Below are 17,182 nucleotides of genomic sequence, written 5' to 3'. Positions count from 1 at the left end.
AGTTGCTTCACAAATTAGAGGGATAAAACAATTACGGATTTGATATCTAATTTAGATCTAGATTGTATGATAAAATCATAGTATGATCAAGCCAATAATCTCACATACAAGCATAAAATAAATCCCAAACAACTTTTGATATTCAAATATAAGTCAAACGATGAAAATTCGAATCTCTCAAAATAAATAAGCTTCAAGGGGTTTGTATTCCTAAACCAAGAATTAAAACTTAGCTACTAAAATTCATGAAAATCCTAAAAAAAATTCAAAATAAAAGATAAATCTGAGAAGAATAAGAAGGAAAACCTAGCCGACAAGAGTATTCTCCACCTTCAGCCGTCTAAAACTGATTACAAGATCCCTAAAATTTGAGATAATATATTATAATTAAGGCTAGAGTCCTCCACAAGCAAGTTTTCTTTATAGATAAAATTTCCCGAACTTTGCGTTTCGCTCGATCGGTATAAAGTTGCAGATCGAGCGAGAGTCCTTTGATCCACATCTTTTTCTTTTCTCCTTGTGCCCGCTCGATCAGTGAAAAGTTGCAGATCGAGATGGACATTCTTTGCCTCCCATTCAATTCTCTCTCGCTCGATTGGTGAAAAGCTGGAGATCGAGCGAGCACAGTTCTGATCAAGATCTTTTTCATAAAGTCATATCCTACACAATAAACCCGGGAGCATGTTATGTGGATATGATGCATGAAATAAGAACGAAACCGGGAGTAAGTATTGAATTGAAATGTGTGTATGCTCCTAGTATGATACTGAAATGTGAAATGGTGTGTTGAAAAAAGAAAATAAAAAGAAGAAAAAGGTAGAAAAGAAAAGAGATTGAAAAAATTGAAAATTGTTGAAAAGAAAGAAAAGAAAAATATGAAATTCAAGTGAAATCAATGGTCTGACGAAGTGAAAGGAGATTGAAAATGAAGAAGGAGATGAAAAAAAATGATTGATCTTAACTTGCTCCCTTATTTGAACTGTTATCCTTCGTTTGTAGTCGTGAGCCAGGCCTAACATTATAAGCTTATTAAGTCTTTTTGACCGAGTCACAGTCGCCCAATATACTAGTAGAGAAGGGTTGCGAGAATTTATCCTTTGGACTGTCGAGAAACATTTTCTGAGTATGAAATTTTAATCAAAACACGCACACATATTTCTTTGCATTAAATCTATTGCGAGTGTTTTTGATTGATTCTAACCTAACTTTGAACCATTATTACCTGAAAAGACCTCATGATCTATGAATGTGTGAATTGGACTTGGATAAAGGTGTTTTGAAACGTGAGTTGTGGAGATTTTGAGTGTACAAGGTTAACCAGTTACATGATTTCATTTCTAATGTTTAATGGGTTAGATGAGATTGGATTTACTTATTTTTCAAAGAAATTCTGAGGCCAGTTGATGCATACTATTTCATGACTTTGTATTGTTAGTGATTGTTTTTGATTTGGAATGTGAGTTGTTGAGTGAGTAAGTTTTGAGTTGTTTTGTTCTAGACGAACAAAAGGTCAAGTTTGGGGGAATTTAATAAGTGCATTTTATGCACTTAAATTATCTATGATTTTAATTGTGCTTTGTTGTGTTTTGAGCGGATTTATGCGTTTTAGATGTTGTTTGTGTGCATGCAGGATTATTTGCAAATTGTAGAAGAAAATATAAAATGAGCAGAAAAGGAATTGACAGAACCAAAACATGAGATAATTGCAGAAGTAAAATAGGGCAGCTGCGTTAAGGAAAGGAAGTCTGCGCTGTTGCTGGGAATTGTGAAGAATGAAGAAAGCGCATCTGCGTGAAAGGAGGAGCAGTTGCGCCAAAGTCCAGATATTTGAAAATTGAAGATACGCTTCTGCGCATCAAGGCACTCATCTGCGCAATAGTTAAAGAAATCCAAGAAGTGCGCTTATGCGCATGAACTCATGTAGCCACGCAATAGAGGAAGAATATGAACCATTTTTCAAGCTGCTGCGTGAAATCTCATGCATCTGCGGCTGTGCATAATTAGGGAAAAAAATCAGAGCTTGGAAATTTGAAAACTCTAGATTCTTGGGCTTCATCGATGGGCTTTCAAGCAACATATAAAAGGAGAATTTTAGGAAGAGATTAGGAGACAGCCGTCGCACAACATATCAGAAAAATCAGAGCTTGAACGTGAGATTGATGGAAAAACTTTGAAGAGGAAATCTGGGCAAAACGTGAAGAGCTTCAAGAACAAAGACGAAGATTGATCGACCAGACACGACATCAAATATTCGGATTTTTTATTCTTATTCTGAACTTTTTATTATTGAATTGATGTCTGGATTTTTTATTATGAATGGTGTTTTCAATATTTCGACCATGAACTAAATTTTTGTAGTCTAGAGGTTGATGTAGCCTGGTGTAGACACTTCTACAACTTTTTATTTTTTATTGCATTGAATTCTACTAGATTAATTATTTTTTCTAGTATTAATTGTCTTTTAAATTTACTGGTCATAGATTTAATTGTTATATTTATTTGAAATCATTGCTCGGGATAGGGGATTTTAAATAGGACATTAGAAATTACACTGTAATTATTTATATAGTTCGGGAGAATATATAACCTTAACAGAGCTTTTTGAAAGAACATAGTTTTTCATATATAATTTATCTTAGATTTTTAATAGGGATATTGAAATCGAATCTTAATTGATACAATTTATTTGTTTTTCGGGAGAGGGAAATAATATAAGTAATTGTTCTTAGCTATTAATTGAATATAATTCACGAAAATAATTTAATTAGGAGTATTTTTTGTTGAAACCAGGTGAAATCAAAACCTCTTTACCATTTTCTCTCATTGATTTAATATTTGTATCTGTGTGCTCGGTTTGCTAAAATTGATAAAAATTTTTGAATTTATTTAAGTTGAAAACCAAAATTCTCTTATTTAATTTTTTAGATAAAGTTTAGACTATTTTAATTACAAGTACTGAATATTTTCGCATTACTCCTCGTGGGAATGATACTTTACTTATCATATATTAAAAATTGACAACCGTGCACTTGAGAGCATAAAATTACGCAACATTTATCCAAGTATATTGATTTATCATCTTTAATTATGCATGCTTCATCATCCCATCTACGAATTAAGTAGTTCCTAATTAAAAGTAGTATTTTCTCAATTTGATGTTGTGGGCCAATAATAGAGCGCATATAATTACTAGTGCCAAGAGGTTGCATGAAAAAGGAGCAGCCTCTGGCAGGTCTCTAGACGAAGAGGAACATTGAACTGTTCCCACATCGGTACGAGAGAGATTCCAAGACTTCTTAAGTATGAGACTAATTGAGAAGAACTTAAAATATGTTATTTGAATTACTAATATCAACAAGGTGTATCTTCTTCTAGAGAGCTTATCATATAAGAACTCTAAAGTAAGCGTGCTTCTGTTGGAAAATTTCCTAGGGTGCGTGTGAGTGTATCATAAGCATGCTAGAAAGGTTTGTTCTGTGAGAATAATCTTCTAATTAGAGGCATCACGCTCAAGAGATCTAACCTCACAATTTTCACAACCTACTCTATGATCTAGCTCTAGTTAAAGTTATTCATAATGATATTCATGTACAATTTGTGTCCAATTTCATTTTTTCATGGACTATCATGATTCACAACTTCAAATAGAACAATAAATAGTTTGTAGACAATTATTAGTAGTTTTCATGTTGCGTGATGTGAAACAGATGGATGCTCAATTTGATTTTCAATGTAATAGTGTAAGGAGACGAATTTGGTTTAAGAAGAACCACACTAGTTGATTATATCGGAAATCTAAATATTTTATTTAACAAAAGCATCCAAGTATCAAGGTTCATTCAAAAGGGACGACAATTTAATTTCATTATCCAATGATCACTAGGAAGATTATCTTTTTTCCTCTCCTATAGTAATGTTTTGAAGGACAAGAAAATCACCTTTTATTTTTCTTATGTGTTGAGGAAATTAATTCGGATTGTTCTTACCTGGAAACATTTATGCCACGGGGGACAAAGTAAAGGGGTGGTTTTTTCGATCGAAGAGAAATTTTAGTTTCAGTTCTTAGAATGTCATACACAACCAAGCGTATGTGTGAATCCATTTTTGTTGTGTTGTCGAAATTGATCAATTAAATATAATTATCGTAAAATTGAATTAGATTAATTCTTTGTTTGTTATTAAAAAGTAATTTTAAACAATTTTTTGTTGGATTTAAGCTTAATGAATTGGGATTAAGCAAAGAGAGACTAGGAAAAAGGAAGTCGGGAGATAAGAAAAAAAATTAGGTGGAAGGGCACCAATTATAGGCGCCCCTGCGCTAAGGATGATGCCTGTGTTTGTGTGCCCCTGCACCTGGGATACTGCTTGGTCTACTGCCCAAGCATTTAGGAGGCGCGGGGGCATCTTTGGTCATATTTCATGAATAGTTGTGAAGTGTTTCGAGATTTTTGCATCCAAATGGTATCCTTATTGGTTCTCGCCAATTATTTTGAACCAAGAGACACCCCATATGTTTGAAAGGACATGTTTCTTCAGAAAAACACAATAAATATGATAATCAAACAAATTCTAAAATACTTTTCAGATTCTATTTTTTTAACATTGTGCATATATATTGTTAATCATTTTCCTTATTATAAAAAGATAGTATTACATAATTTTTTATATGAGAAACTTGTGGTTTATTGTTCAGTAATCACAAGATAGTTGTTGTACCTTGGGAGAAGAGTGCCAAATACCAAAGCACCAACTAGTTGTTGTATCTTGGGAGAAGAGTGCAGGACATAATTTTCTGAAGAAAATCGTGTCCAACACGAGCATCAACTAGCCATATTCAAATCCTTCCATAGACACATTTAAGTCACATTTCCTACCAACAAGCTTGAGAGGATTACGGGAATTTGAAAATGGCTTCTACATCAACAACTAATTTTTTCGAAACACGTGGAGAAAAAAAAAGAAAAATTTACTGGCATAGATTTCAAGCAACTGCAACATAAGATTCTATTCTATCTCAAAACCTTGAGTTTGGAAAGTTTCCATAAGGAAGATCCTCCTAGAATTTCTGAAGACGTATTTAACCCTCGTAGAAGGGCACTTATTGATGCATGGAATCAAAACGACTTCCTATGCAAAACAACATACTCAATGGACTTGACAATACATTGTACAATGTGTATTGTCAATTGAAAACCAAAAAAGAAATATGGGAGATGCTTGAAAAAAAGTACAAAGTAGAGGATGCTGGTATTAAAAAGTTAATTGTGGGACGGGACCTCTTTTTGGATTTCAAGATGGTATACTCTAAATCCGTAGTGAGTCAAGTGCAGGAAATATAAGTACTACTGCACGAGATTCATGTGGAGGGGATGATTCTAAGTGACTCCTTTCAAGTTGCTGCGCTGATTGAGAAACTCCCTCCTTTGTGCACGTGGAAGGATTTCAATAACTATTTGAAGAAAAAAAGAAGAAGATGGCCTGGAATATCTGATTTAAGGATTGAAGAGGACAACCGGAACATCGAGAACAAAAAAATAAGTTTTTAGCGAAAGTGAACATAGTGGAATCAAATGACAATAGACAAAGAAGAGGAATTTTATGTCTGGAAAATAACCACAAAGGCAACAACCAAGTTACATGAATTTTAAATAAAACTGCTACCACCGAGTAAAACCATGCCACAAGGCAAAAGATTGTAGTGTCTAAAGAAAGGAAAGGAACAAGCCAACGTGGTTCAAGAAAGGTCAGTAACATTTAATCCGTCTGATTTGGATTTAACTGCGGTTTTTTTAACCAATATGGTGGAAAACCCAAATGAATTCTGGGTTGATTTAGGTTCTATCCATCACATATGTTCCGATAAAGATATTGTCTCCACATACACTAAAACTTCTGGGAGAAAGTTGTTTATGGGAAACTCTGAGACATCGGACATATTGGGGGTTGGAAAATTCGTCTTGAAGATGATGTGTGGAGTAGAGGTGACTCTCGTTCAAGTGCTACATGTTCCTGAAATAAGGAAGAATATGGTATCAGGGTCATCACTGGTAAAACATGGGTTTAGGCTGGTATTTGAATCAAACAAGTTTTTACTGACCAAGAATGATCATTTTTTTGGAAAGGGGTATCTCTAAGGGAGACTCTTCAAGCTGAAGTAATAGCAGTCCGTCGCGAAATTGATAGTAATAAAACATAGATTCTATTTACTTGCTTGAGTGTTCTGATTTATGGCATGTTTTTTTAAGACACGTAAATTATAATACTCTGCGGCGTTTAATGAATCTGAAATTATTGCCTAAATATGGTGTTGATCCAATACGTAAGTGTGATATATGTGTTGAAGCGAAAATTACCAACCCGTCATTACCTTCTATTGAAATGTGTATGAATCCTACATAGTTAATTCACACCGACTAAGTGATTTAAAATTTGTGCAAATGAGAGGAGGGAAAAAGTAATTTTTGACGTTTATAGATAATTGCACAAGATATGGTTATGTATATCTTTTAGAAGTAAAGACGAAGCACTCGAAGCGTTCAAAAGTTATGAAACCGAGAAAGGTTGAGAATGAACTTGGTGAAAAAGAAAGAATGTACTATGTGATAGAAACGGTGAATACGAAGCACCATTTGATGAGTTTTGCACTTAATAGGGCATTGGTCATCAAACTAGTTCCCCATATTCACCTCAAGAAAACGGAGTTGCCGAACAAAAAAAATGGAATTTAAAAGAAATGATTAACGCCATGTTAATAAGTTTGGTCTTACCTAAAACCTTTGGGGGTAAAAATTTCATCGGCTAACTATATTCTGAACAAAATGCCTCACAATAAAGTGATAAAACACCATATGAATTGTGGAAAGGTCACAAACATTCTTACAAATACATCAAAGTGTGGGGGTGCTTAGCAAATGTCGAAATACCTAAGATAAAATAAGTCAAGATTAGCCCAAATATGGTTGAAAGCATATTAATTGAATACGATCTTAATAGTAGTGTCTACATATTTATTGTGTACAAATCTGAATTTTTTGGAATGAGCAAGGGAATGACTATTGAATCAAGAAATGTAGTTTTCTTTGAAAACATATTTCCTTGAAAAGAGAGAAATCAAGAAACTAATATCCAAATAACAGTAGAAATGTCAAATGAAATTTCTTCTCAAGGAGATGAACTAAATACTAATAGAGGATTAATTGAATTGACGAATAAAGAATCTCTCAAGGAGAAGATTATGAAAATAATGATCCTAGTTCTAGTAAAAGAACTAGAGAAATAAAGAATGATGGTTCTGCACAAAAATAAGAACCTAGATGACGTAAAAGTACTGCTCGAATCTTGAAGTCTTTTGGTGCAGACTTTCTTACATATATGTTGGAAAATGAACCAAAAAATATACAAGAAGCATTGTCTAGCCCTGAAGCATCATAATGGAAAGAAGCCATAAATACTGAAATGAAATCCATTTTGCAAAACCATACTTGGTAGTTGGTGGATCTTCCGCCAAGTACCAAGCCATTGGGATGCAAATTGATCTGAAAATAAAATATAAAGTTGATGGAACTATAGAAAAATATAAGGCGATATTGGTGGCTAAAGGTTATATACAAAAAGAAGACCTTGAATTTTTTGATACGTATTCACTAGTCTTAAAAATAACTTCTATTCGTGTACTCATTGCAATTGCAGCATTGCACAATTTTGAGATACATCAAATAGATATCAAAACTAGGGATGACAATGGGATGGGACGGGGACGGTGATGCCTTCTCCATCCCCGTCCCTGAATACAAAACTCGTCCCCATCCCTGCCCCATTCCCTGTTGTTTTTAATCGGAGATTCCCCATCCCCATACCCGCATGGACTTAATCTTCATCTCGTCCCCATACCCGAATATATATAAATATATATATTTTTAGTTTTATTTTTATATATATTATTAGTAAATTTTATTGTAAAATACAAAAAAAAAATTGGTGTAAAAAATTTTGATTATAAAATTAAAATTTAACATTAATCACAATATCGTGAATTAAAAATATTCCTGTCAATCAAAATTATTTTTTAAGTGAATGAAAATTGTTCTTTTAAAATAATACTAACTAATAAATAATATTATTTTTAATTTTAATATTTAGTATAATTTATATATTATTCAAAGATTTAATAAAATTTTATAAATAAAAAATATTTATACTTTATTAATGTATCGTTAGTGATTGATTTAGTACAAAATATTCATAGAAATGAATATTTATAAAATCAATAATGATATTGTTCAAAACAGTATGATTGAAGAATATGATATTCCAGATAATTTAGAATTATTGAATAAATGGACTATTCCTAAAGTAGAACCTAAATTGGTTTATAAATTAGGAACTTTTGAACGATTAGTTTTAAAACAAGTAGTCAAAATACTGAAGAATATATTCCTCTCCATGAAAATGAGATGGTAATTGGTTTGTTAAACAAAAAAGATATTTTACCTTTTCAAAAAACTCATAAGTTTTTACATATTGGTTTAGTGCAAATTGCTTTTAAACCTCTAACTTTAGAAGGCCTACCTGAAAGCTTTTTAGCAGCTTTACGAGATGGTAGAAATTTGAACTGAAAACAATCCCTTATGGGAATTATTCAGTCTAGTCTGGCTCATGGACCAGTTTATTTTAATGTTTATCCTAATATTTCTTTATCTTTATCTGATATAAATATTCTTGATGCTTTAACATTAAATGTTAAAATTCATGGTTATAATTATATTCCTGGAACAGAAGTTATATGTATATGTTATAGAATATATTTTAAACCTTTATTTACTTTAAATCCAATGTGTAAAAGAGTAGATAAAGATTTGAATGAAACAATTCTTATAGAAACTAATTTTATTAGATCTAAGATCACTACTCGTAGATCTATAAAATGAAAATAAATTATATTTCCTGAAAATTGGATAATTGAACAAATTGTTCATAGAAATCCTATTATAAATAGTGATTTACAAAATATAACTCAGAATAATGAAGGATATGTAGAAATACAGTTTTATAATGAACAAAAAAGATTATTGCCTTCTTCTGCTAGATCTCTTTCTAGAACTAGATCCATGTATTCGCATATTTCTTCTTTAGATTACATGATTGATATACCACAATCATCCAGAGCATCTACTTATCAAATAAGAGAAGATAGTGGATCTCAGTCCTCTAAAGAGGATGTTGTTGATGAATTAATAATCAACATGAATAATATTGTTCATGGTATTCATAATGTTCAAACATTAGAGAAACTGATACAATATCATAAATGAATTTTATATGATTTTTATGGATAGTACAACAAAAATTGATTTTTCTAAAGGATCTTCTGTTAGGCAAAAGATTAATTCTGAATTTTATCTTCCAAAATGGAATCTTTTCAGAAAATTGTATTTCCAGAGTTTTTCTGAAAAAGAATATGATATAATAAGATATGAATTCTATTTTTTTTGTGAAAAGAATAATAAATTAATTCCTTTTGTTCGTTGGTTTATAAGAACTTATGTGATAATTTATATCAATGTTATTGAAAGAAATTATAAACTTTCTTCTGGTTCTATACAAAAATCCTTGTATCCTCCCCAGTAATCTTTTTAAATTGAAAAAAATAATAAAATTTTAAATTTTACTTCTTTTTCCAAACTATTTGAAAATAAGACTTTACAGGTTACTGTTAAACATATTAACCAAATTTTGGAAAAAAAAAAATTACACTAATCTGTATTTAAATATTTTAGGAGAAGAAATTATTTCTTTACACAATAGAATTGAAATGATTATTTCTGTTATAAATCAAATAAAACCAGATGTTCATATACAACAAAAAGAATAGACTAATATTTTCTCCATAGCTTCTTCTTCTTTTCAGCCACCTCCTGAAATAAAATATTTTAAATTAAAATCTTCTATGTCTGAATTAGAAAAATTTATACAAGAAAAATTTAAAAATTTTAATGTTTCTACTTTAGATGGAAATATGGATGATAATTCTTCTATTTCGGACAATGAGATTAATAAACTTAAATGGGCTTATAGACCTACTCATAATAAATATTATTATAGTATACCTACTCCTATGGACGTTCTTAATGAAGAACAAGAATATATTATTTCTAATAATTAATGGCAAGAGTATATATGAATGGAATATTGATGGTTTTGCGGAGAAGCATATTTATAATATTGCTCATCAAATGCTTATGTATAGTACTGTTTGTAAGAATAATGGTAATACTGACAAAAATATTGCTAAAATTCTTACAATAGGTTTTACTGGCCAACTTAAAGGTTGGTGGGATAACTATTTATCTCAATCTCAGAGAGATGAAATTTTTGGAACTATTAAAATTGAGAATAATATTCCAACTGAACATGCAGTTTATACTTTAATTATGACTATGATTGAACATTTTACAAGTAGATTTACTGATAATAGTGAGAATATTCGTATTTTGCTTAGAAATTTACGTTGCAAAACTCTCACTGATTTTAGATGGTATAAAGATACTTTTCTTTCAAGAATATATGAATTACTTGACTGTAATACTAGTCAATGGAAAGCCATTTATTGATGATCTTCCAGGTTTATTTGCTGAAAGAATTAGAAAAATTTTAAGAAAAGATAATTTGTCTATTCCTTATGATAGTTATACTATGAAAAACTAATTAGAACTTGTGTCCAAGAAGGTCTAGCTCTTTGCAATGAATTAAAGCTAGATAAGCAAATAAAAAGACAAAATTTGTTAGAAAAAATACAACTTGGTAAATTTTGTGACCAATTTGGTATTGATATGCCTAAGGATAAGAAAAAATTACATGAGCTTGGTAAATCTAATAGATGTAACAGATTTTATAAAAGACGTCGTCCCTTATCTGAAAACAAAAAATATTTGAAAGAAAAAAAGAAAAGGGATGCGTAGGCAGAAACTGACATATCCTAAGAAAAAAATATAATTTTTTTTTTCATAAATGTGGCAAAGAAGGTCATTATGCTAATAAGTGTTGGACCAAAGAAAAGATTAAAAATCTTGATATAGATGATAATATTAAAGAAAAATTATTTAATATCTTTCTAACTTCTGATTCTGATAATAGTTCGGAACAAGAATCTTATAGTTCTGAGGATATTAATGCCTTAGAAAATGATGCGATTATCCCAGATTCTGATACTGAGGATTGCAATGATTGTATTCAAGGACAAGTATGTACTAAGAAAGATAATGATAATGATGAGTTTTATAAACTTATGTCTCAATTTGAGGATATTAATATTAATTTTCTTGATCCAATAATAATATTTTAGAATTTCTTAAAATGATTAAAGATTCTAGTTTAAGATCGAGTATCATTGATCAAATGGATGGAAATCCATCTACTAGTAATAAGACAGATAGTTTTATTAATCACACTTACATTATGACAGAAGTCAAAAAACTTCTTAAACAGAAGTATGAAAACCAGAATCCCGTGACTATTCAGGATTTAGTTCATGAGATTAATAATCTCAAGAAAGAAATAAAAATTTTACAAAGTGATAATTTAGTTCTTCATAAATGTATCAATAATATTGATAAAGGAAAAGAAAAAATTAAATGATCAAGGAAATACTGATAATGATTATGAGCAAGAAGATTATTTTAAAAAATATATCTTTCTTTGAGGACAATCATCTTTTTGTGTTAAGTATGATTATATCTCAAAAATGGTATACTAATATTACCTTTTTAATTGATAATTCTTATAAGAGAAATTTTATTGCTATGATTGATAGTGGTGTTGATTTAAATGTTATACAAGAGGGTCTTATTCCCACAAAATATTTTCATAAGACCAGACATTCTTTATCTCATGCAGGAGGAGAACCTCAAGATATAAATTATAAATTATCTAAAGCTTATATTTGCAAGGAAAAAAATTGTATTGCAACAAGATTTTTATTAGCTAAAAATATTTCTAGCCAACTTATACTTGGTCTTCCTTTTATTTATAAAATTTATCCTTTAACTCGTGTAGATGAAAAAAGAATTACAGGTACCTTTGAAGGAAAACCTATTTCTTTTCAGTTCATAACAAAACCTATTAATAGGGTCTTAAATGAATTACAAGATAAAATTGATAGAAAAATCTTTCATATAAATTCTTTGAAAGAGGAAGTAAATTCCATGACTATTGAGGAAAAACTTAAGAATTCCAAATTAATGGAAAAAATTCAATTTGTTCAGAACAAATTTTCTCTAGAAATCTATAATGATCACCCAAATGATTTTTGGGATAGAAAGAAACATATTGTTTCTCTTCCTTATGAGGATACTTTTGATGAAAAAATTATTCCTACCAAGGCTCGTCCTTGTCAGATGAATTCTGAATATTTATAATTATGCAAGAATGAGATAAAATATTTATTAGATAAGAAGTTAATATCTCCCTCTCAATCTCCTTGGTCTTGTACTGCTTTTTATGTTAATAAACATTCAGAAAAATAAAGAAGAGTTCCCAGGTTAGTAATAAACTACAAACCTCTTAATAAAGTTTTGAAATGGATTAGGAATCCTATTCCTAACAAAAAAGATTTATTAGATAGACTTTTTAGTGCTTTAATATTTTCAAAATTTGATTTAAAATTAGGATATTGGCAGATTCAAATAAAAGAATCTGATAGATATAAAACTGCTTTTAATCTTCCAATAGGACATTACGAATGTACAGTGATGTCGTTTGGTCTGAAGAATGCCCCTTCAGAATTTCAACAAATTATGAATAATATTTTTTATCCTCTTAGTAATTTTATTATTGTTTATATTGATGATATTTTAGTCTTTTCTAAAGATATTGAATCTCATTTTAAACACTTGGAAATATTTAGAAAAGTGGTTATTCAAAATGGTTTGGTTATATCAAAACCAAAAATGTCTTTATTTTAGACTAATATTAGATTTATTGGTCATATGATAGAAATGGTAGTATTATTCCTATATAAAGAAGTATAGAATTTGGTTCTAAATTTTCTGATGAAATAACTGATAAAACTCAGTTACAAAGATTTTTAAGAAGTATTAATTATATATCTTCCTATATTAAAAATCTCACCAATGATTTTGATATTTTATATGATAGACTTAAAAAGAATCCCTCTCCTTGGACTATAGAACATACTGAGGCTGTTAGAAAAATTAAAGAGAAGGTTAAAAATCTTCCTTATCTTATGCTGGCTATTCCCCAATGGGAAAAAAATTATTGAAACAGATGCTTCTGATATAGGTTTTGGAGGAATTCTTAAACTAGTTAATCCTGATACAAAACAAGAATATCTTGTTAGATTTTATTCTGGAAAATGGAATGATGCTCAAAAGAATTATGCTACAATAACTAAAGAAATTCTTGTTGTTGTTAGATGTGTTTTAAAATTTCAAGATGATTTATATAATCAAAAATTTATTATTAAAACAGATTGTAGATCTGCTAAATTTATGTTTCAAAAAGATTTTAAGTATGATGTTTCTAAGCAAATGTTTGCTAGATGGAAAGCTCATTTAGCGCCATTTTATTTTGAGATTATATATATATATAAAAGGTGAAGATAATAATTTTCCTGATTTCTTAACACGAGAATACTTGTCATGATTACAGGTATGAGTAATCCGGGTAGAGGAAATCATTCCTATTATAGAGGAAAAGGTGGAAGAGGATTATCGCCTCAAATAATTGCTCAGCATGGTAACAGGAAGCTTATAGCTCAAAATCTTGCAAGTTCATCTCGAAGTAATACTCCAGACAAGAATAATCCATTATATGATGAGTTTCAAGAATTTTTGAAACAGAAAAAAGAAAAAGAAGGTAATATTCCGGATTCTTCGGCATCATATGCCAACATTATGAAAGAAGATGAAATTGACTCTCAATATATTGAGAATATCAAGAGATAATTCTTCTTATAGAAGAAAAAATATTCAATGGATGGAGACTCCGTGGAATATCATGAAAAGGTATTTATCTAACACATCATATGTGACTGAGTCTTATAAGCCAAGAGGATTTTATGAATATCCGCTTTTATCTACACAAACTGTAGAAATCACTCAATTTTCAGGTAATACCCAAACACAAGGAATTTATAATTTCTCTAAATTTATCATCAAAAATATCATATCCATTGAAGAATGGGGAATTTCTCCATTAGTTGAAAAAGAATTTTATTCTCCATATCATAAATCAAATTTCAAATTTAACTATTGGGATTATATTGAAAGTTTTCAAAAAACTTTATTTTATGAAAATAAAAAGAGAAAGCATTCCTGGTTTTTAAAAGTTTGAGAAAATTCTTTTCATTATCCAATTCCTAATTGGTTTCTAGATTGGTGGAAAATGTTTGGCACCTCTGTAAAAATTTTGCCTGATATCTTTAAAGGATTAATGGAAGGATGGATAAATTGTTCCCCCCAAGTTCAAAAATCCTCTGTACATGTCATAGAGGGAAAAAAATACTTGTTTATTTTTTTTTTATTGAATTTGGAATTCCTTGGATTTGGAAATGAAAACCTTAATCTGATTATACTAATAGAGGTATTCCTTGTTTATGGCGAATCAACCTAACAAAATTCTGGGAAAATATGATGAGAAATGACCCAGAAACGGGAAAAATTTATGGTGAAGAAACCATAAAATCCAGAGAAAAAAATTAAATCTTATAAGCAAGACATGAAAGAAAAAGAGACTCTTAGTCCATTCAAAATCATTACCCAAAAATATTCTGAGATATCAAGAAGAAATGATTGATTTATACATAGAAGAAATGAAGAAAGACATATGTAAAAATTTCTCATATTCAGATTCAAAATCAGACACATCAATGGCCTCATACTCAAGTGATGTCAGATTTCATAAACAAATGATGCAAGATGCTCAAGATCCAGAAGAGGATATTATAGAATTTTCTATTGATAAAGTATTTAATACTTTGAAAGAATCTCTTAAGGATAATATCAAAAAGAGTTGATAAGGAAAATGGAAGAACAACATGAGAAGATTTGTCCCAGATGTTTCTGCTATATTCAGTGGAAAAAGAACTTTGATCAAATTATCATTGAAGGTCACAATAAGTGACAAAAAAGTTTTGAAGAAAATTATTCATATTTACAAAGGAAGAGGATTGTTAAAGACACCAAAAAATTAATTCAACACCACAATGCTAAATTTCAGCTTTGTATGAGGAAATATCCAAATACAACGAGTTGCATTCAACAAAATCTTCCCAAAGATATGGTGTAAAGATCAAGGAAGAGAATTCCAAGGACTTTTGTCATAACTCCACTACAGGTTAAAGTCTTTATTTTGGTGGTCACAGAACCAAACATCCAAAGATGTCATTGTCTACTTTTATAAAGTAGTATTATTATGTTTCACTTTGATAAAGTTGTATTATTGTGTTTGCACTATGTATTTTTAGTTTTTTAAGTCCGGGGTTTCATGTTCGGATTTTTTTCTTTAAATAGGTTTATTCTTGGAATAAGAGGCAGGACTTGAACAACATTCCAGCTATACTTTCTTTATTTCTTTCCTCATTGTAAAAAAGTGTTTCTTGAAGAAATAATATTACTAATGAATTCCTTTGTAAGTTTTCTTTAAAATTTTTGTTTTGTTATTTTAATTTTGCATATTTTTGAATCTAGCTTGTATGGTAGGCTAAACTATTTTTGTACTAAATCATGACCTGAAAATATAATTATTTATAACTTGGTTCTTATGTTGTTTATGGATTCATAAAACATAAATCAAGTTATTATGGGTAAAATTAGTAGGTAAAATTACAGGTCCAAATATTTGATAAAAAGTTCTCTTTCAGCTCTTTAGCCGTTTGAGCCGTGGTTTGGCATTTAGGAAATTTTGAGCGATTTTCTGAGAATTGATATTAAAATATTTGATAATATGATACCATTCTGAAACCAGGAAAAAATAGAGATATAATTACTATGGGATATTACAAATCAGTATAGGATATTACAAAATCATACATAGGATATTATCAAATAGTTTATTATCAGTTCTCAAAAAATCTCTCAAAATTGCCTAAATGCCAAACCACGGCTCAAACGGCTAAAGAGCTGAAAGAGAACTTTTTATAAAATATTTGGACCTGTGATTTCACCTAATGATTTTACCCATAATAACTTGATTTATATTTTATGAATCCATAAACAATAATAACCAAGTTATAAATAATTATATTGTCAGGTCATGATTTAGTACAAAAATAGTTTATCCTGACATTCAGGCTAGATTCACAAATATGTAAAATTAAAATAACAAAACAAAAATTTTAAAGGGAACAAGAAAACTTACAAAGAAAACCAGTAGTAATATTATTTATTCAAGAAAAACTTTTTTACAATGAGGAAAGAATGAAAGAAAGAAAGTATAACTGGAATGTTGTTCAAGTCCAGCTTCTTATTCCAAGACTAAACCTATTTAAAGAAAAAAATCCGAACATGAAACCCCGGACTTCAAAAACTAAAAATACATAGTGCAAACACAATAATACAACTTTATCAAAGTGAAACATAATAATATTACTTTATAAAAGTATACAATGACATCTTTGGATGTTTGGAGAATTTCTGTGGCCACCAAAGTAAAGACTTTAACCTGTAGTGGAGTTATGACAAAAGTCCTTGGAATTCTCTTCCTTGATCTTTACACCATATCTTTGGAAATATTTTGCTTAATGCAACTCGTTGTATTTGGATATTTCGTCATACAAAGATGAAATTTAGCATTGTGTTGTTGAAGCAAGTTTTTGGTGTCTTTAAAAATCCTCTTCTTTTGTAAATATGAATAATTTTCTTCAAAAGTTTTTGTCGCTTATTGTGAACTTCAATGATAATTTGATCAAATTTCTTTTTCCACTGAATATACCAGAAACATCTGGGACAAATCTTCTCATGTTTCTCTACCATTTTCCTTATCAACTCTTTTTGATATTATCCTTAAGAGATTCTTTTAAAGTATTAAATACTTTATCAATAGAGAATTTTGTAATATCCTCTTCAGGATCTTGAGCATCTTGCATCATTTGTTTATGAAATCTGACATCACTTGAGTCTGAGGCCATTGACGTGTCTGATTTTGAATCTGAATATGAGAAATTTTT

This window comes from Henckelia pumila, chromosome 2, assembly GCF_033568475.1.
Source record: "Henckelia pumila isolate YLH828 chromosome 2, ASM3356847v2, whole genome shotgun sequence".
Taxonomy (NCBI): Eukaryota; Viridiplantae; Streptophyta; class Magnoliopsida; order Lamiales; family Gesneriaceae; genus Henckelia; species Henckelia pumila.
Note: the sequence above shows the minus strand (reverse complement) of the source record.